Source organism: Pseudorasbora parva, chromosome 16 (genome assembly GCF_024679245.1).
Source record: "Pseudorasbora parva isolate DD20220531a chromosome 16, ASM2467924v1, whole genome shotgun sequence".
Lineage (NCBI taxonomy): Eukaryota > Metazoa > Chordata > Actinopteri > Cypriniformes > Gobionidae > Pseudorasbora > Pseudorasbora parva.
The window spans coordinates 1,671,881-1,692,697 of record NC_090187.1 but is presented as its reverse complement, the minus strand read 5'-3'; the positions used below and the strand labels follow the sequence as shown (position 1 = coordinate 1,692,697).

At 43.4% G+C, this 20,817-nt stretch overlaps 1 protein-coding gene across 5 annotated transcripts in view; it reads left to right on the top strand.

Moving 5' to 3' along the window:
* The window catches only part of insyn1 (inhibitory synaptic factor 1), a 94,612-nt gene that overhangs the window by 51,004 nt on the left and 22,791 nt on the right, over positions 1-20,817 (top strand). The window contains exons 1-2 of one of the 5 annotated variants that reach the window (XM_067419614.1): positions 6,645-6,709; positions 6,839-6,902. The exons of 3 other annotated variants lie outside the window; for them this stretch is intronic. The gene's annotated coding sequence lies outside the window, so the exon portion shown is untranslated. Of the gene's footprint in view, positions 1-6,644; positions 6,710-6,838; positions 6,903-20,817 lie in introns of those variants that run through there. One more of the 5 variants, XM_067419613.1, reaches the window with a different exon arrangement.

The following is a 20,817-nucleotide window of genomic DNA, read 5'->3' as shown; positions in this document are numbered from 1 at the left end:
CGCTCTCACACACACGGACTAAAAGTATCTCAGGCTTGCACAGTAAGCACACACATCCCCTGTGGGTCCTGCCCTCGATGTCTCCAAAATGGATACTTTAATAAGGCACAGTTTCTCAGTTTTTATCACCCAACATACACAAACAAAAATGTATTTTTAACCGCACGCTGGGTCAACAGTGAAGCACAATTGAAGGAAGGTTTCATGTACACACTACCGGTCAAAAGTGTTAGAATGGTAAGATTTTTAAATGTTTTAAAGAAGTCTCTTCTACTCACCAAGGCTGCATTTATGATAATAGAAATACAAAAAAAGCTGTAATATTGTGAAAATAACAGTTTTCTACAACCTGTCCTCCAAAAACTACGACTCTATAGGTTGTTTTTTAAGCACCTCGTTGCAACCTATATTTGCGTTTTAACGTCATGCACCCTCTAGCTGGCGTAAAAATATTGTTTTTAATTTACAACTACACCCCATCCCTAAACCTACCCAATGATTTATAGTCACACACACTTTATGAGCACACGTGTTCCCTGGGATCGAACTCACGATCGCATGATCACATGTTGCTGTAGTGCAATGCTTTACCAACTGAGCTCTGCAAAACCTGAAATGTTTAGCGGATAAAAGGGAAAAATGCTTTCAAATCAAAGTGTCCTGCTGTCAATAGGAGGAGAACGTCTCAGGTTACGTATGTAACCCTAGTTCCCTGAGGGAACGAGACGCTGCGTCGAAACGCTGTGAGAACGCCTCTGCGTTAATGCGTCGTGAAGCGCCTGTAGAACCATTCCATCGGAAAAAAGATCGATCGTCGGCGTGATGACGTCATCGACCGGAAGCTATAAAACGTCCGTGAAAACAAACAGGAACTAACTTCTGATAAAGCCTGAAGTAAGTGATCACGGACACGCCGGGAGTATGGCAGAGCGACGCAGCGTCTCGTTCCCTCAGGGAACTAGGGTTACATACGTAACCTGAGACGTTCCCTTCCGGGGAACTCGAGCTGCGTCGAAACGCTGTGAGAACGCTTATACCCACATCGCCATAGGACCAAGTGTCTCGTATGTGTGAAACCGAAGCGCACACGGTTACGAGAGAACCTGTGCCCCTACTGTAGATGCCAGGTCTAGCTCGTAGAACCTGACGAAGGTAGAAGGAGACGACCATCCGGCCGCGTTACATATATCATGGAGGGAAGCCCCCGACAAAAGTGCTTTAGAAGCAGCCATACCCCTGGTAGAATGTGCCCGGACAGCCAAAGGAGATGGCTGCCCGGCAGCTTCATAAGCAAGTGAAATGGCCTCGGCCACCCACTTGCTCATCCTCTGCTTGGATACAGGAGCCCCCTTCTTAGGGGGTCCGAAGCAAACAAACAATTGTTCAGTTTTTCTCCACAGGGCAGCTCTGTGGACATAAGTATCCAGTGCCCTCACCGGACACAGCAGATTTAATCTTTCCTGGTCTGACGTCAAGAATGGAGGAGGACAGAAGGCTTGTAGAGTGATGGGGCCCCGTGGGCTCGTAGGAACCTTGGGGACATAACCCGGCCTGGGATGCAGAAATGCTTTCACCATCCCAGGCGCGAACTCTAGACATGAGGGCCCTACTGACAGGGACTGAATATCTCCTATCCTTTTAAGGGATGAAATGGCCAAAAGGAAAATAGTTTTCAGGGTGAGGAACTTATCCGAAACCTCCTCCAAAGGTTCGAACGGAGGTCCGGACAAGCCCCTCAAAACAATGGCCAAGTCCCATGCCGGGACCCTCGAGTGCATAACTGGCCTCAACCTTAATGTGCCACGAAGGAAGCGTGTAATTAGAGGGTGTCTTCCAAAGACACTCCACTGCAAGGGACGTGGACAGCGCCCAAGGCCGCCACGTACACCTTAAGTGTGGAGGGGGTCAACCCTGCAGAGAACCTTTCCTGCAGGAACTCCAGCACTGTACCAACCGGGCAGTTAACTGGATCCCACTGGCGTTCTCTGCACCAAGCTGAGAAAAGTCTCCATTTCAAAGCGTACAGCTTCCTCGTGGACGGAGCTCTGGAGTGTAGGATGGTCTCTACGACCTCGGCCGAGAGACCCTCCTCTATGAGCCTAGCCCCCTCAGAGGCCAGGCCCACAGTTTCCACATCTCCGGGCGTGGGTGCAGGAATCTCCCGCCCGCCTGAGAGAGTAGATCCCTCCTGGTCGGAATCTCCATCGGAGAGCCTTCCAGGAGAGATATCAGGTCCGAAAACCATACTCGGGTCGGCCAGTTCGGGGCCACTAGGAGTACCTGGGCCCCGTCCCGGCGTACCCTCTCCAGAACTCCTGGAAGCAGAACAATCGGGGGGGAAGGCGTACAGAGGCAGCCTCGGCCACTCCTGTACCATGGCATCCAGCCCCAGCGGAGCCGGATGGGTCAGAGAAAACCACCGCGGGCAGTGAGAGTTCTCCGCCGAAGCGAACAGGTCTATCTCTGCTTTCCCATAAACCTTCCATAGGAGCTCCACCACCTCTGGGTGGAGTCTCCATTCCCCGGGCCTCGGCCCCTGTCTCGACAGGTTGTCTGCTTCCTGGTTTAGGGCCCCCGGGATATATACTGCCTTGATTGACAGCAATTTCCCTTGGGCCCACAGGAGGATCCGATGTGCCAATTTGTCCAACGGACGAGACCTCAGACCCCCCTGGTGATTTATATAGGCCACCACGGACGTGTTGTCTGTTCTGACTAGTACATGGTGGCCCCTGAGGTCGGGCAGGAACTGTTTCAATGCAAGAAACACTGCGAGCATCTCCAGCCGATTTATGTGCCAGTGCCGCTGATGTTCCTGCCATAGACCCTGGGATGAGCGACCACTCATGGTCGCCCCCCAGCCCGTGAGGGAGGCGTCTGTCGTTAGCGTTACGCGACGAACATGAGCCCCCAACACGGGACCCTGAGATAAAAACCCCGGGTTTTTCCACATGACCAGAGCACGTAGGCATCGCCGCGTGACTTTGATCGTGCGGAGCGGATTTCCCCTCGGGGAGAACCCTTGTGTTTTGAGCCACCACTGCAGTGGCCTCATGTACAGTAGGCCAAGAGGTATCACGTTGGACGCTGCTGCCATGAGACCTAACAGTTTCTGGAACTGTTTCACAGTGACGGCTCGGCCTAGCTTCTGTTCTTTGGCGGCTGCCAGGATCGACGCTATGCGTGTTGGCGATAATTGCGCCCGCATAATTATCGAATCCCAGTTCACACCTAGAAAAGTGGTTCTCTGAGCCGGAGAAAGCACACTCTTCTTGGCGTTCAGCCTCAACCCCAGCTTCGACATATGGGCGAGAACAGCATCTCGATGCTGAACCGCCATCTGCTCTGTATTCGCTAGAATCAGCCAGTCGTCGATGTAGTTCAGTATGCGGATGCCCTGAAGACGCAGCGGCGCCAGAGCTGCATCCACACACTTGGTGAACGTGCGGGGTGACAGTGCTAGACCGAAGGGAAGTACACGATATTGGTATGCCTCTCCCCCGAAGGCAAACCTCAGGAACTTCCTGTGATGTGGACGGATGGAGACATGAAAATACGCATCTTTGAGGTCTATGGTGACAAACCAATCCTCCGATCTGACCTGCGCTACAATCTGTCTGAGTGTAAGCATCTTGAATTTGAGCTTGGCCACCGAGCGATTCAATAGCCGCAGATCTAATATCGGGCGTAAGCCCCCATCCTTCTTCGGCACGATGAAGTAACGGCTGTAAAAGCCCGACTCCCTGCTGGGAGGGGAAACCCTCTCTATAGCCCCTTTTTGCAGGAGTGTCTCTACTTCCTGTGCCATTACCAGAGCCTGCTCCGGGCCCACCACTGTGGGTAGGACACCGCAGAAAGGAGGTGGCCGACTTCTGAATTGTATGGCATACCCCTTTTCTACTATCTGCAGGACCCACTGAGATATATTTGATAGACGTTTCCATTCGTCTAGAAAATCTACTAAGGGAACCAGCCTCTCGAGGCTGGCCTCTGGTGTATTTTGAGCAACAAGCACAGTGCCCTGAAGCGGCGGACCGGCAGGGAACAACTGACTTGACTGCTCGGGGACCCCCCGAAGGGGGTGCGGACCACCCTCGGGTGGCCCGCGGAGACCGACTGCGCCCCGGCATTGCGGCAGGGTTGGCAGCGCGGCCCCCCGAGGGTGCCGTAGGGAAACGGGTACCGTAGGCAGGGTAAGCACCGTTTCCCTACGGGAGGAACCACCCTCAGCGTCCTGACGCTTCTGGCGTCAGGAACGCTTCGACGAGGCCTTCTTGGCGATCAGGACTGTCCGCAGATCAGCCCTGCCCCTCGAAGGCCTCGTCTGAGAGCGCCGCCCCTGGTCCCCGCGCTGAGGGGGAGCCCGAGCGGCGACGCTCTGCTTCTGTTGTGCCCTGTGAGCTGAGCTCGTACTCGGCTTGGGCTGCCTGATGTCAGCGGCAGCCCCAGGGACCTGGACTCGGAGAGGGAGAAACTGCTTCAGCGCCGCAGCTTGTTTCTTTGACTCCTGGAACCTCTCGGTGACAGTGTGTACTGCGTCACCGAAGAGGCCACCAGGAGACAGCGGCGCGTCGAGCAGAACGCTCTTCTCCCTCTCTTTGATTTCGGTGGGGTTGAGCCATAAATGTCTCTCCGTAGCCACCAATGCTGCCATCGAGCGGCCAACACATCTGGCCGTCTCTTTGGTGGCCCGGAGAGTTATATCAGCTGCTGTTCTGAGCTCATTTATGACATCACCCCCCACTTCATCGCGTCCATCTAGGTCCCTAAGCAGGTCAGCCTGATACGCCTGCATAATTGCCATGGTGTGAAGGCATGCAGCAGCCTGACCTGCAGCCGAGTACGCTTTGCCCACCAGCGCCGACGTTGTTTTCAATGGTCTGGTGGGCAAAGTCAGGGCCTTTAGGGACGATGCCGAGGAAGGCGAGAGATGGCTCGCAAGCGTCTCTTCTACCTTTGGCATCGCCCCATAACCGTAGTGTTTCAGCCCCATGATGTTACTATAGACCGTAGTCTGAGGGCTGAACACACGGTAGGATGCCGGTCTCTTCCATGATGTTGCCACCTCGGTGTGCAAATCATGGAAGAATGGCAGGCCCCGCCGCTGAGGTTCTGAAGCGCGAGCGGGCAGGAATCTTTCGTCTAATTTACTAGAACGTCTCTTTCCTGCCTCAGATCTTTCTACGGGCCAGTCGATGTTTAATCTGGCCACGGCTCGCGTTAGAACCTCAACGAGCTCATCACTCGCAGGGGACTGAAGTGGCGAATCTTCAGTCGCGATGCTCTCAACGTCCACCTCCTCGGAGCTGGATAGTTGGAGCACCGGCGGCTCTCTCGGGGGGGAAGAAACCGCAATGCGTGCTTCCAAGCCCCGAGAAGAACCGCTGGATGGAGCGGGTGAGGGCAGAGATAAGGCAGCGCCCGTCTCAAACCCCTCCGCAACATCCAATTGTGAACCCCACGACTGCAGCCTCCGCTCTGCCTCGGCAGCAGCGGGACCAGAGCCGCGGGGAACACGAGCCGAGGCACCCTCCTCGAAGAGTGCCCGGCGGGGAGCGCAGCGTTCTCAGTGGCATACGCTCACAGTGCTCGCAAGCAGCCCCCTCGAGGGCTGCCTGGGCATGCTGCGCTCCCAAGCAGGCAACACAAAGAGAGTGTGTATCCCCACTCGTGATGTAGCGTGGGCAGGGATGAACACACCTCTTAAAGTTACTGCTTTCGCTCGCCATTTCTCTATCTATTTTATTTTCTCTTTTTTGTGAAATATATATGAAATATTTAACAAAGGGTGGAAAAACTCTTTCAATAGACAGACAAAAACACCAAATAGACAGACAGGTTCACACAGATCGCTTACTGAAGGCACAGAAGCTGGTTCCTGTTTGTTTTCACGGACGTTTTATAGCTTCCGGTCGATGACGTCATCACGCCGACGATCGATCTTTTTTCCGATGGAATGGTTCTACAGGCGCTTCACGACGCATTAACGCAGAGGCGTTCTCACAGCGTTTCGACGCAGCTCGAGTTCCCCGAAAGGGAACTTTAGTAAACGCTCCTGTGCGTCGTATTTAATTAATTAAAATGTTGTCGATAGGGGCGCAACTTTAGTAAACGCTCCTATGGGTCGTATTTCAAGGAAGTGACAAACGACCTATATAGGCGTATTAGTTGGAGGACATGTTGGTTTTCTATGTGAATATATAGTAAAATGTAATGTATTCCTGCGATCAAAGCTGAAATTATCATCATTACTCAGTCTTCAGTGTCACATGACCCTTCACTAATCATTCTCAGATGAGGATCTGATGATACACACACTTATGATTGTTATCAGTGTAATTCTTTGATAAATAGAAAGTTTAAAAGAACAGAATTTATCTAAAATAATTAAAAGCTTTTGTAAAATTGTTCTACCTTTAGGAGCCATTTTTGCATTTGGATTATTCTAAAAAAAAAAAAAATATATATATATATATATATATATATATATATATATATATATATATATATATATATATATATATATATATATATATATATATATATATATATATATATATATATTTGAGCACGGGTACGTTTGTTAGATTAGGGTCTTTTATTTTGTAGGGACTTTTATTTTGATGGGTGGTGAGAATATTTGAAAAAAGAAAATGGCCGCCTCTCACTTTCTAAAAAAACTAAGGAACATGGAAAGCTGTTGGAACATGTAAGCACACAGTTCTTTACTTATTATAATGGCGGACCACTCTTAGTTGGGACGTATCGCTTAGCTTCTTTGCCAAGCTATTCGACTCATAGAAACTTAAGTTGTATCTCTTTGTGGTGGATGAGACAGGTTCCAGCCGATGGATGTACAGGGCAGGTGAGCAGAGCAAGACAGGCAGCAGACCGGTAAGCAGGTCGGTAATGGCAAACAAAGATGGACTCCAGTAGTCCACCAAACGATTGTTCAAAAGTTGAAGAGTAATGCAACACAGAGTAATTGAACCAAATGTAAATGTTTTGGGTCGGTAAGTATTTTATTTTATTTATTTAATTTGGGAAAGAACTTAAAGAAAGGAACACATTTATTCAGCAGGGATGCATTAAATTGATCAAGTGACCGTATATACATTTATAATGTTGCAAAAGCTTTATATTTTAGATAAAGGCTGTTCTTTTAAACTGTCTATTAATCAAAGAATGACACTGAAGACTGGAGGAATGATGATAAACTAAGCTTTGCATCACAGGAATACATTTTAAAATATATTCAAATCGAAAACAATTATTTTATATTTTGATAATATCTCTAATCATAAATGGAGCCTTGGTGTGCAGAACAGACTTCTTTAAAAACATTAAATCTCAACAGTGGTGTATGACAGAGAGAGGAAGATGCTTTGCTCTATCCCACTGGTTGTGTATTTTTGCAGTGCCGATGAAGGACGTCCTGTGTGTGAAAGACGTTTATCCGTGAGTAAACACCTTGTTTGTGGGGTGCTTCGCTAATATGAGCTAAATTAGGCCCGAGGCAGGCGCGAGTGACTCAGTCGAGCTTTACTCAGCACAGATGTGTGTTAAGAGCTCCTCGGCTTTATGTCTTATGCTTCGCAGACGCTCAGCTCTACTGTTGACGCCGTTTGTTCGCATGCGGTGTGTGTGTGTGGGCATGTTTTTGTGATATATGAGGACACAAATGTGTATGTACATGGGTATGACACAGGTAATATGGCCTTTTCCCATGTCCCCACTTTTCAAAAGGCTTATAAATCACACAGGAGGAGGTTTTTTGAGAAAGTAAAAATGCAGAATGTTTCGTGTGTGTGTGTGTGTGCGTGTGTGCGTGTGTGTGTGTGTGTGTGATGCGATGCTCACCTCTGATATCTGCTCTCGCCGCAGGATGACACAAAATCATACATACACACTAATTATCCTACAACACATCTATCTATCCATCCACCCATCCACCCATCCATCCACCCATCCACCCATCCATCCATCCACCCATCCATCCACCCATCCTTCAGCCCAAGAAAAGCAAATGTGACACTACATTCATCTAAAACTCTTTTTCATGTTATGTTTGTACTGTGGCTTATTTCATAGACTCTGTCTCCGTTTACTTTGAGCAAACAGCCCTGAGTACATCCAGATCATGTGCACACTGACTTTTTTTAAAAAATTCATACCAAAAAGAAAAAAGAAAAGAAAGACGACCCATCTGAGCCTTGGCGGTCACTTTCGCTCCAGCGAACTAAGACAACGGAAGCACAGAGATCATAATGAGAATAACGACAGTGTCACCAGACGGAAAGGAATGGCGTGAAAAATGGAATAGCATGTGGCGGAAGAGAAAGATGAGCGTGAGCAGGAAGCATGTGGGAATATAGGGAGAGGGAGAAAGAGAAAGAGAGGAGCTGACAGTAAACCCTGTAAATCCACTGGGCTTTTCAGATGCAGACGCAGAGCAGAAGAGACAACGGCTTTAGGGGCCAGAGAGCAACGGTCAGAATACCAGAGAGAGGGGGAAATAGAGGTATATAGAGAGAGAGAGAGAGACGGAGAAAGAGAGAGAGATTTAAATAAAGAAGGTGGCAGGGGAGGCAAACAGGCTGGAGCTGTCAAGAATGGTCTGTCTGGAGATTAAAATCAGGGGCTATTTAAAGACGACCAGCATGCAAAACATGCATCTCCCCTCATACATACCAATACACACTCTCTCTAACACACACACACACACACACACACACACACACACACACACACACACACACATGCAGCATGAACATCTTCAGAAACAGTCGGCTTAGATTAACAGAGATATACATGCTTCAACATTTTCCTGCATCAGCACACAAAGTACATCAAAATATGCTGACAGTGATTTGACAGTCAACATAAAACTGCAAGTGTAATTCATTTAGCTTCTGTGACATATAACTGAGTATTCATGCTAGTCAACGAGTAATTGATTTTATCCGTATAGGTCTCAAATGAGATCTCTGTAATGTTCCAGTTGCTTTAAATTATTAGACAAAAACAATTGAGATTAAACAGGCAGCAAAATGAGATGTTTGCTGAAGCCTAATGCTCCTCAGACAAATCTCTCTTGATAAAAAGAACATGTGTATTATTAAAATGAACATAACATAACATAACATAACATAACATAACATAACATAACATAACATAACATAACATAACATAACATAACATAACATAACATAACAACAAAAACAAGTACCTTTTCTAAAAGGTACTAGTACCTTTTCAGTTGTGTACCTTAAGTACCGCCGCAGTGGCAGCAATGTACCTTTGTTTTCTGACAGTGATGTTTTCTCAAAATGATCAGTCGAAAATTTCAATTTCAGAAGCAAATATTGAGTTATTGTTCAGAAGTATTTTCTGGAATGTATGCAAATTAACTAGATAAAGTCTCATTTGCATATTTAAACATCTCAGAAAACGTGTACTACACTACAACAGTGATCCATCAAGTATGATGGAAGTGACAGTTCACTTATCATAAAGAATAGCGAATAATAAATCATTTTTTGAGCTCGATCTGTTCAATGAATCTGTTGATTCACAAAACGAGTTGTAATGATTCGTTCACCAATGAGTTCAGCTTACTGACTCAGTCCAGTGGTTAACAGACACAACTGGAGGTTGAATATACATTTTTTTGCAAATAGTCATAGGAACTTTATGATGTGTTTGCATCCTTGCATTGTAATGTTTGAGTGAACTCTTTAATGAGTGAGTGTGAGGCTGCGTTCACACTGTAGTTCGGTTAGTTCAGTTCGTTTGGTCCGGACCAAAAAACTAAAACAAAACATATAGTCCTGGTCCGCTTAGCGCTCACACTGGCATTTATAACAGCGACCCTAAAGTTAGCGATCCAAAGGCTCAGGGAGACGCTCACAACCTGATTGGTCGGCTTATGTGACGTCAGAGCTGCTTACCGAACATTCAGAACAGCGCTGTGTGCGGATTAAATGCCATCATTTAATGCGTGAACATATGGCATTATTTTTACCAGCGGAGAACTCACGAAGAGCTCATAAAATGTTCAAAACATTCAAAACAGCTCCAGGATTTCCTCCGTTGTGCAGAAAAGAGACGCCGTTCTGTCGTCTGTGCCGACTAATGGCCAACATGAGAAGAACCAGGTTTGCTTTTGTGTGTTTTTTCTAGCATTTTCGAAACGTTGCTCGTCGGACCAAATATTGATGAGGCTCTTCCTCGTTGCTCTACGTTTGCCCTCTAACGTTAACGTTACTCATTCTGGATACACCGATCAATCTCTCCGCCTCGTCCAATCAGCTGACTCTGCGTCTCATCTCGTGACATCACGTCCTGTTTTTGGTTCGTCTACATGTCTTTGGTCCGTGTGGCGTTCATATATCAGTCGAACCGCACCAGAGTTGGTTTGGAAGCGGACCGAGACTCATCTTTATAGCGCTCTCGGTCCGCTGGTTTGGTTCGGATGGCAGCGTTCACATGTGTTCAAATGAACCGCACTAACCGAGCAATCGCACCAGGGTTCGTTTCAATCCAACCAAACATCACAAGAGTGAACGCACCCTAAATCTCTCTGCTCTGTCTGTCTCAGCTTTCTGTGCTCATCATATCTTTTGCCCATGACACGTTCTTTCTTTCCCTCTATTGGGCCTGCTTTTCTCTTTGACTCATTCTCTCTCTCTCTCTCTCTCTCTCTCTCTCTCTCTCTCTCTCTCTCTCTCTCTCTCTCTCTCTCTCTCTCTCTCTCTCTCTCTCTCTCTCTCTCTCTCTCTCTCTCTCTCTCTCTCTCTCTCTCTCTCATCTGTCAGGCACAGGCCCATCCCATCCACTGACTCATCAGCAGCTAGTCACTTATCTCCTTCTCTCCATCCCTTTCCCAGAAGGATAGATCTCTCTCCTCTTCCCTTTGTTTCTCTCCATCCGCAGACGAACGGCGAGAGGTGTCAGAGTATGGCAGAGACACCGAGCTCAGACCCAGACACAGAGCTATTCATAATTCATAAAGCCATGTCTAACCCTGCGTTTCATGAAGGATCTCATCCAGAACATGTTCGCCGACACGCAGAGCCATTCACCCACCGCACGGGTGCATTTCAAACGCCATAACAACTTTATTACCGAAGAAACCATAAAAAAAACACCAAAGAAGCTTTCATTGATAATACGTGTTCAAGTCAGGGATGCAAACGGGTAAGGGGTAAAAAAGGTGAGAACATAGAGCTATATAGCATTCCCAAAGTCAGGACAATGTATATGCATACTTTTAATGCCCATTTCTAGACACTATTAAGTATCGTTGCTCTAATTCTAACAGGTAAGAGGTTTTTGTGTCTTCTATAGGGCAAAACAACCCTTTATCAAACACAAAAGTCGTAAAAATGTATAAAACACAAAGAAGCTCAGCTTAGCTTCTTTAATGAATCTGCCGTATCGTGTCTTTCAAACAATGCACTGATTGACAAAATGATATTGTAAACAAGCGTTCAGTATAAACAATATCAAACACGGGCCGTATATGATCTTTGACAAGTAAGGAGTTAACACTTAAAACTGAAGATCTCACTGGTCATTAATGCCATCATCCAGCTACGCCTGTTATTGTTTTCAATAAGCGACATCTAGTGGTGAAACTTACATACTGTGCCTTTAATGACAAATCATTACGATCTACGATTTATGAAGTAAATCTTTGAGTAAATGTGATGCTGTGCCTTTTTGGCAGGATATACTAGCATTAGTTTCTACTGCAATGGTGAAGGGCATGTTGTCATTTGAGTTCCTACATTTACATTTATGCATTTAGACTCTTTTATCAAAAGCGACTTACAACGGTGGACTACGGGAAGCGATCTGTCATGAACAGGCGAAAGAACGCAAAAAAAAAAAATGCTCTAAATACAAAGATTTGGATATTACTCGGAGTAGCAAAAAATAGAATAGGGAGGGAAAAGAGAAAAAAATAGTGGAGAAAGAGTTAGATTTTTATTTCCTAAAAAGAGTTCGACACAGGCGGTGTACATGTGTGGCGTATTTGTTGTTAAAGTGAGCTTCATTTAAACATCTGTTTGCTCTGTATATGATTACGCGATACAGATCATTAATGCAATTACTCTGAAAATATGAGCATTAAATGCACATGAATTGTGAGTTGTCCATGTTCCAGAGGCATTGTGAGACCTGAGATGCAGATCTATCATATAGACGTGTCATATTTCACATCTCTCAGCTGAAGTCACTCTAATAACGGCACTGAAAGCATGTTTGGCAGAATGCCGATGCCACTGAAGATTTTCAGCAGTGATAACTAACTGTGAAAGCAGGAAGCAGCTGTTGAGCTTCATAAAACTGCTCTTATGTGAGAGGTCCTTTGTTATTTCTGAAGCAGACGGAGAGAATGAAGCAAATCTTTCACTCCTAACCTCTGGACCTTTAAAGGTTTGAATGCAGATGTGCCCATGATCATTGAATCATGGCGTGTGTGTGTGTGTGTGTGTGTGTGTGTGTGTGTGTGTGTGTGTGTGTGTGTGTGTGTGTGTGTGTGTGTGTGTGTGTGTGTGTGTGTGTGTGTGTGTGTGTGTGTGTGTGTGTGTGTGTGTGTGTGTGTGTGTGTGATGCAAACAAATATATAATGCAAACAACACACACACACACACACACACACACACACACACACACATATATTGGTAGACATAAACATTTGGTCGCAATTATGAATATTTGACTATGGGATATACACTCACCTAAAGGATTATTAGGAGCACACACTAATACTGTGTTTGACCCCCTTTCTCCTTCAGAACTGCCTTAACTCTCCGTGGCATTGATCAACAAGCTGCTGAAAGCATTCTTTAGAAATGTTGGCCCATATTGATAGGAGAGCATCTTGCAGTTGATGGAGATTTGTGGGATGCACATCCAGGACACGAAGCTCCCGTTCCACCACATCCCAAAGATGCTCTATTGGGTTGAGATCTGGGGACTGTGGCGGCCATTTTAGTTCAGTCAACTCATTGTCATGTTCAAGAAACCAATTTGAAATGATTGGAGCTTTGTGACATGGTGCATTATCCTGCTGGAAGTAGCCATCAGAGGATGGGCACATGGTGGTCATAAAGGGATGGACATGGTCAGAAACAATGCTCAGGTAGGCCGTGGCATTTAAACGATGCCCAATTGGCACTAAGGGGCCTAAAGTGTGCCAAGAAAACATCCCCCACACCATTACACCACCACCACCAGCCTGCACAGTGGGAACAAGGCATGATGGATCCATGTTCTCATTCTGTTTACGCCAAATTCTGACTCTACCATCTGAATGCCTCAACAGAAATCGAGACTCATCAGACCAGGCAACATTTTTCCAGTCTTCAACTGTCCAATTTTGGTGAGCTTGTGCAAATTGTCTTCTCTTTTTCCTATTTGTAGTGGAGATGAGTGGTGCCCGGCGGGGTCTTCTGCTGTTATAGCCCATCCACCGTTGTTATCGTTTTCAATTATTATTATTTTTTTGTTGTTTTAATACTGATTCACTTTTTAATCATTTTACTGTAGGGCCTACATTTTACTGATTGTTTTATGATTATGGAAGCTTATGTTTAGCAATATTTTATTTGCAATGTAATCTGCAAAATGGCAATGCATTTTAGTATTTCAATTTACATTTTACATTCCATGTGTGCAACATTTGGAGCCAAATGATAATTCAAATTGAATAATATGATGCAGTGATTGACAGGCAGAGACTTAATCGGCTCAGATTGCATTTTCATTTCCAAATTGAATTTTGCTACATTCATTGTGGGACATATAATGAAAATGCAATCGCAAGTATCTTAACTGGGAGTGTAAATGCAATTAAGAAAAATAACATTGAAATGATAATTTTGCTAAAATTTTAGCTTGAACATGTAAAACCCATCTAAACTAATTTCTGTAATACATTTTAATTTTAATTGTGCAACTTATAAAGCATTAATATACAGTATGTTTAAATTGTATGTTAAAACCTGTGTTGAAAATAGCAAATGTAAATTATATTATTAATTTTATATATTTTGAATTATCATTTTTCTCCAAATGTTGCACACATGGTATGGAAAATGTACATTTAAATACTAAAATGCATTACCATTTTATATATTGCATTGCAAATTGAATATGGCTATACATAAGCTTCCATATATGATTCTTGCTTGGGGTCCAAAAGTTCATTTACCAGACGAGAAACACTTTATTTCGTTAGTAACTTTGCAAGTCAGATAATTCTACTTAAAGTCCACTAATACTCTAATGAGAGTTAGTTGACATATTTTGTTTTTAAATTAATGAGAGAACTGTAATTGCAAAGTTACTCATAGTTAGTAGCGGACTGTCTGTGTCTAAAGTAGACTATCGAAATAAAGTGTGAACAAGAAGAATCATTTGCAGTTCCACAATCAATTCCAGTCCATATTAATTAAATGAAATGAAAACAGCTCTGCATGTGTGATCTTCTGTAATCAAGAGCTTAGCAAATCCTCAAACACTTGCTGGACTAACAGTAAAATGCTTGTCAATAAATCTGAATGTTCTTCATAATTCACCACAAATCATTAATAGTTTTTCCCCGTCTGTAACCAGCCCACATTCTAAACTTATAACCCACTCCTATCAAATGAAAAATGTATTTGGAACTTATCTGACTTGACACCTCGGTCTGAATAACGGTGGACAAGGCTAATAATTAATGCTGTTGATATAATTGCTGCTCTGTTTGCACTGTCACACTGAGGCCTGCTGGAGTCAGAACGAGTGTCTGTTGTTATTGTACTGAGCCAAGTGGCTCTGAATCTAACTCTATCAGCAACATTTATTGGCCCTGTACCATATAAGAAACTGAATCTGGCTTTATAGTATTGCAGTGCAAACAGACATAATCACCCAAAGCACTGCATGCAAGTTGGCTAATATGAAATGAATTGGGGAATTGAATCAGATAACCTTGTGGCACAAATATACAAACTCTAAAAAATAAACAAATAAAAAGCAGATAGCATACACTATATTGCCAAAAGTTTTGTGACGCCTGTCTTTACATGCTCATGAACTTTAATGCTATCCCATTGTTAACCCGTAGGGTTTAATCTGGAGTTGGCCCACCCTCTCTAACAGCTCCAGCTCTTCTGGGAAGGCTTTCCTCAAGGTTTAGGAGTGTGTTTATGGGGATTTTTGCCCATTCTTCTAGAAGCTCATTTGTGAGGTCAGGCACTGATGTTGGACGAGAAGGCCTGGCTCTCAGTCTCCGCTTTAATTCATTCCAAAGCTGTTCTATCGGGTTGAGCTCAGGACTCTGTGCAGGCCAGTCCAGTTCCTCCACACCAAACTCCTCATCCATGTCTTTATGGAGCGACGCTTTGTGCACTGGAGCGCAGTCATGCTGGGACAGGAAGGGGACGGCTGATCCCACAAATTCAGGAGCATGAAATTGTACAAAATGTCTTGGTGAAGCGTTAAGAGTTCCTTTCACTGGAACTAAGGGGCCAAGCTCATCCCCTGAAAAACAATCCTACCCTGTAATCCCTCATTCACCAAACTTTACACTTGGCACAATGCAGTCAGGCAAGTCCCATTCTCCTGGCGACGGCCAATCCCAGACTCGTCCATGGGATTGTCAGACTGAAGCGTGATTGGTCGCTCAGAGAACACGTCTCACTGCTCTAGAGTCCAGTGGCGGCTGCTTTACTCCACTGCATCCCACGCTTTGCATTGCTCTTGGTGATGTAAGGCTTGGATGAGCTGCTCTGCCATGGAAACCCATTCCATGAAGCTCTCTACGCTGTTCTTGAGCTCATCTGAAGGCCACAGAAGTCTGGAGGTCTGGAGCTGTTGACTCTGCAGAAAGTTGCACACTTCTGCGCACTGTGACCCTCAGCATGCGCTGACCCCGCTCTGGTATTTAACACTTCATGGCTGAGTTGCTGTTGTTCCCAATGGCTTCCACTTTGTTATAATCCCACTAACAGTTGAGCGTGGAATATTTAGTAGTGAGGAAATGTCAGGAATGGACTTATTGCACAGGTGTCAGCCTATCACGGCCCCACGCTTGAGTTCACTGAGCTCCTGAGAGCGACCCATTCTTTCACTAATGTGTGTAGAAGCGTCTGCAGGCCGAGAGCTGGAGTTATACACCTGTGGCCATGAAGAGATTGAACACCTGAACTGATTTGGAGGGCTGTCCCAGTACTTTTGGCAATGTAGTGTATATATACCAATGTGTATTGTCCCTATTGGGTTTCAAAGATATTCTGATGCTGTCTCTTAAGATTTGTCATGTTAAAAGTGTAATATTTGCCGGTATTACCAGTATTTTACATGAACTTGTTCCTGGTGACATTGACCCAAAACTAGTAACAAAAGGATAATTATAAATTACAAATGTACTCACAAGCTGAACTACTTTAGTTGTTTTAGTGGATCTGATCCCAGTTGAAAACATGCCAGTGCAATGAGTGATTTTTTTTGTTTGAAACCATGACGAAAATTAACTGTTGACTCGGAAACTCCTGACAGTTAATGACCGAATAAATCCTATGATGCTAATAACATGTCAGCAACTGCCATTTGTAGCTTCTGAATAGACCCTCATTGTAGATTTAGAGTGTGTTTTAGGAGGTTAAGCGGGCAGATGGTTCCTCAGGGGACTGCTGCATATATTGTTGTGATTGTGTTTGCAAATAGACTCACCTTTGCTTCATTCAGATTACACTGCAACCATTGATTCAGCAAACTAACAAGTCTGATAAAGGTGCCACAGGCTTTCAGAGGTCTTGCTAAAGAGGAAAAGGAAGGAATGGATTGAAAGAGAGGATGATGGAGGGAAAAGACAGAGAATATTTATGTGCATGTAAGCGTGAGTGTGACAGCACTGATAAACTGATGTTGTGATCAGTGAAGTGTGAGTGTGTTGTGTCAGTATTCAACAGCTATATTTTCCGGCCTACGATGCAACAATTTTTACTTAATTTATTCTTCAAAGAAATGATTACTATCTAAACTGTTTAAATCTGTAACCTCCAGAGGCACACTGTAGCTAAATTAAAAGTTATTTAAAGCTATTAAATAATACATATCTTTCACTAAATATGTTTTTAAACTACACATAGAAGCAGCTCACAACGAGTTTGGCAGGATTTTTTTTTTCTTCCTTTTTTTCTTATTTGATTATTTACTTTACGAGAATGATGAAGTAGTGTTCACTGCCAACTGAAAGTTCATGTATCTGTGTTCGTGAACTTGCATAAACATATTTATATAGTGCTTTTTAAAATCCACATTGTTTCAAAGCAGCTTTACATTGGCTTCACAGCTGTTCTGGAAGAAAGTCATTGTCCAAGGTCAGTATCATTTCCATTATAAAATCCATTAGTTATTAATTTAGGGGCAATATACACCGTTCATAATCTCAGTTTAAACGTCACTACAAAAAAAAAAAAAAAGGTTATTTAAACTTAAAAGGGAAAGTGTTTTTGCTGCCTTCAAATTTTAAGTTTAGTTGACTTGAAATGTGAAGTTCTACTAAGCGATAACTTGGATATTTGAGTTGACTAAACTTAAAATGTTAAGGCAGCACAAACACTTCCTGTTTAACTCTTATACCCTGGGTCTTTAGTGACCCGGGATGTCATTCACTGCCCTCAATCTCATTCATTTTTTATAAAGATAGACATCAGCAATCACAGTATTCCTCAATCAATTCATTATAAACAACATAACAAGAAAAATATAACACAAATTTTAAAAGAAGGCCTGTTTTCCCAAACTTTTTTTTAGGAAAAATTGTATAGGATCGCTAATGACCGGAGGTGTGTAAAAGTGTACATACATGTGTTTTTTTTTTTGTTTGTTTGTTTTTTTTGTGCACAACAATAATTTAATCTTTAATGACACAGTAAGTGCAATTCACATTTTTATCCACAAGGTGGTGATGTCTGATACTCAATGATGAAGTGACGCTACACTCATAGTTAGCGCAGGCAGAAAACAAAAGAATAGGAAGAATCATCAGCAGAATTCGAAATGGCTCAGTGATTTACTGTACTGAACACAATCAAATATCACTGTCACTTGATGGTAGATGTGATCAAAATATTGATTCTGAAGATGGGGAAAATGATAGTTTTGAGAATATGTTTGAGATGCGAATATAAGGCAGGTGCTGAAAGTCCTGGGAAATGAGCTCTGACAAGGACCGTGATGATTAACCCTTCCAAGCTCCAAAAGTTAACAAAATGTGTTTTATTTGAATCTTCTGTAATCGCTACTCTAATATCAGGAGGGTTTATGTTATCGCTACAGGTAGAGATCCATAAGTGTTAGATGTCGATCCAGGTCGCTAAAGATCTGAATATGTGATAATGACTGACGAAACAGTCATGCATTTAGGGTTACGTTAAAACAACTATTTGTATTCACAAAAATGTGAATCTGTGAAAATGGTGACGGCATTCACACATATAATAATGTCCGTCTTTAGCCTGTAGGCATGCGCGTTTGAATGTGTATGTGTGTGGGTGCGTAGTCTTTCTTTACAAAGCGACATCGCCAATCACTTGGCATGCATGATACAGTTTTTTTTAGTGTTTCTAGTTCACTATTTTAATTCATTTCTGTGTAAAGCACTTTGAATTCCCATTGTGTATGAAATGTGCTATATAATAAACTTCCCTGGCTTTGCCTTGCTGTGTAAACGCACCCTAAGTTCATTTATCGATACAGCAGCTCTGGAGAAAACCGTGATGTCAGCTCAGTTCACAAACAATGCTGTCAAAGCAAGCAGATCAAAAATATTGTTAAATATTAAGTTTCCCCGACTATAGCCTTCATGTTTCTCATGAAAGTCAATCCCAGAATGTCCAAGCATTTTCAGCTGCATCGTTCGTTTTGAAATATTGCAGCCTTGAAACCCCAACATTGCTATTTTTTTTTTCATCCCCCCAAAAAATATGCATATGCTTTTAATAACCAATGTCTTTTTAAAAAGAAAATCCATCATCGATATCAAGGCTGGGGTTTTCTGAGGGTGAAGGATCCTTTACTCTTAACATTCTCTTAATGTAACCCTGCAAAAATATAATTCACATAAATAGTACAAGGATTTGTTTTTATGCTGCTATTGCCAGTCAAAAAACTCAGTGCCATTTGTGATCCTGGAGCAAAAAACAGTCATAAGGGTCTTTTTCTTTTCTTTTTTTATGGGACTTATACATTATCTGAACTTTGTTAGGACAATATTTAAAAATCTGGAATCTGAAGGTGCAAAACAATCTTCATATTGAGAAAATCGCCTTTAAAGTTGTCCTCAACATTGCAATATTTTTTTTCATCCCAAAACAAAATATGCATATGCTTTTAATAACCAATGACTTTTTAAAAAGAAAATCCATCAGGAAAGATCCTTTACTCTTAACATTCTCTCAAACATGCCGGTAACACTTTATTTTAAGGTTCAGTTATTAATTATTAACTAGTTGCTTATGATCATGCATATTACTAGGATATTGGCTGTTTATTAGTACCTATAAAGCACATATTAATGCCTTATTCTGCATGAGCTGATTCTACATCCCTTAATCCGACCCAATACCTAAACTTAAACGCTACAAAAACTACCTTACTAACTATTAATAAGCAGTAAATTAGGAGTTTATTGAGGCAAAAGTTGACGAAATTCCTAACATAAACTGTGAATATTGTTCCACAGCGCAGCTGACTTTAAACTGCAACACCCGCTGAGATTCATCTGAATAATAATACACAAAATCAAAAAGCTTTGTTCTCTTGATTAAGCAAACGGAACAGCGTGAATCGTGTTTCTCAATTCAGGCAATGGTGTCGATGTGTTTGTCTCATCTGGACGCCCTCCTGCTTCTCCATGCCCTACACCGAAGCATTGCATCACTGATTGTAAAGCGTTACCTGGCTGTGTCAAGCCAATTCTGATGATTGAGGCCTTGAAAATGTCCAAAACAGAAAGGATGGAGAAATGGAAAAAGATTTCCTGCTGCTTTGCTTCATGCCATATAAAAGCAGCTCTGAGAGCAAAACAAATAAATGGCTGGCTTTCTTTCTTTCCTTATTTATCCAGAATGCTGGAATTGTCACTTCAGTATGGTAGAGCAGGTTACATTTGTTGGGTAATGATATATGGGATTTACAAAACGAGAACGTGGAAGCTATTTAAACAGATGCAGTGTGGGCCAGAGAAACATCGATCTGATGGCCTGTATCAGTGAGAGAAAGGGAGTCTATGAACGAGACGGAGAAAGAGAGCTAGAGAGTCTCCCTCATGTTCTCCCGCCCGATGCTATTTTAAGCCCTGATTTTGCCCAACGAGTGACAAAGGCCAAAGCACAGTCTGGGAAAATAGGATGTCTGGCAGAAAACTGCAACAGAACGCATCCAAACATAAAATGACATATTAAGAGACAGAAATTTCCTCTGTTCTATCCACTGATGAAACATGCGCTGCTCGTGTTATCCACTACTGAAAGATTTCCCACCTGCCTCTGCAGTGTGATTTCATTAGCTATACCCTACATATCCATGGTGCAAACATTCATTAATGCACATGAAGGCAACAGGATGTCTTTTGATTAGGGGTGTCCCCGACTAAGGATTTACACATTCGAATCAGAATTTCCGAATCTCTCTATGGTCAACCGATAGTCGAATCATCTGTGTGCAAACCATAGGCCAAAAAAAATAAACTGGTTGGGATAGGCAGGACACTAGTCAGCAGGAGGCTAAGACTATTTTTATTTTACTTTACAC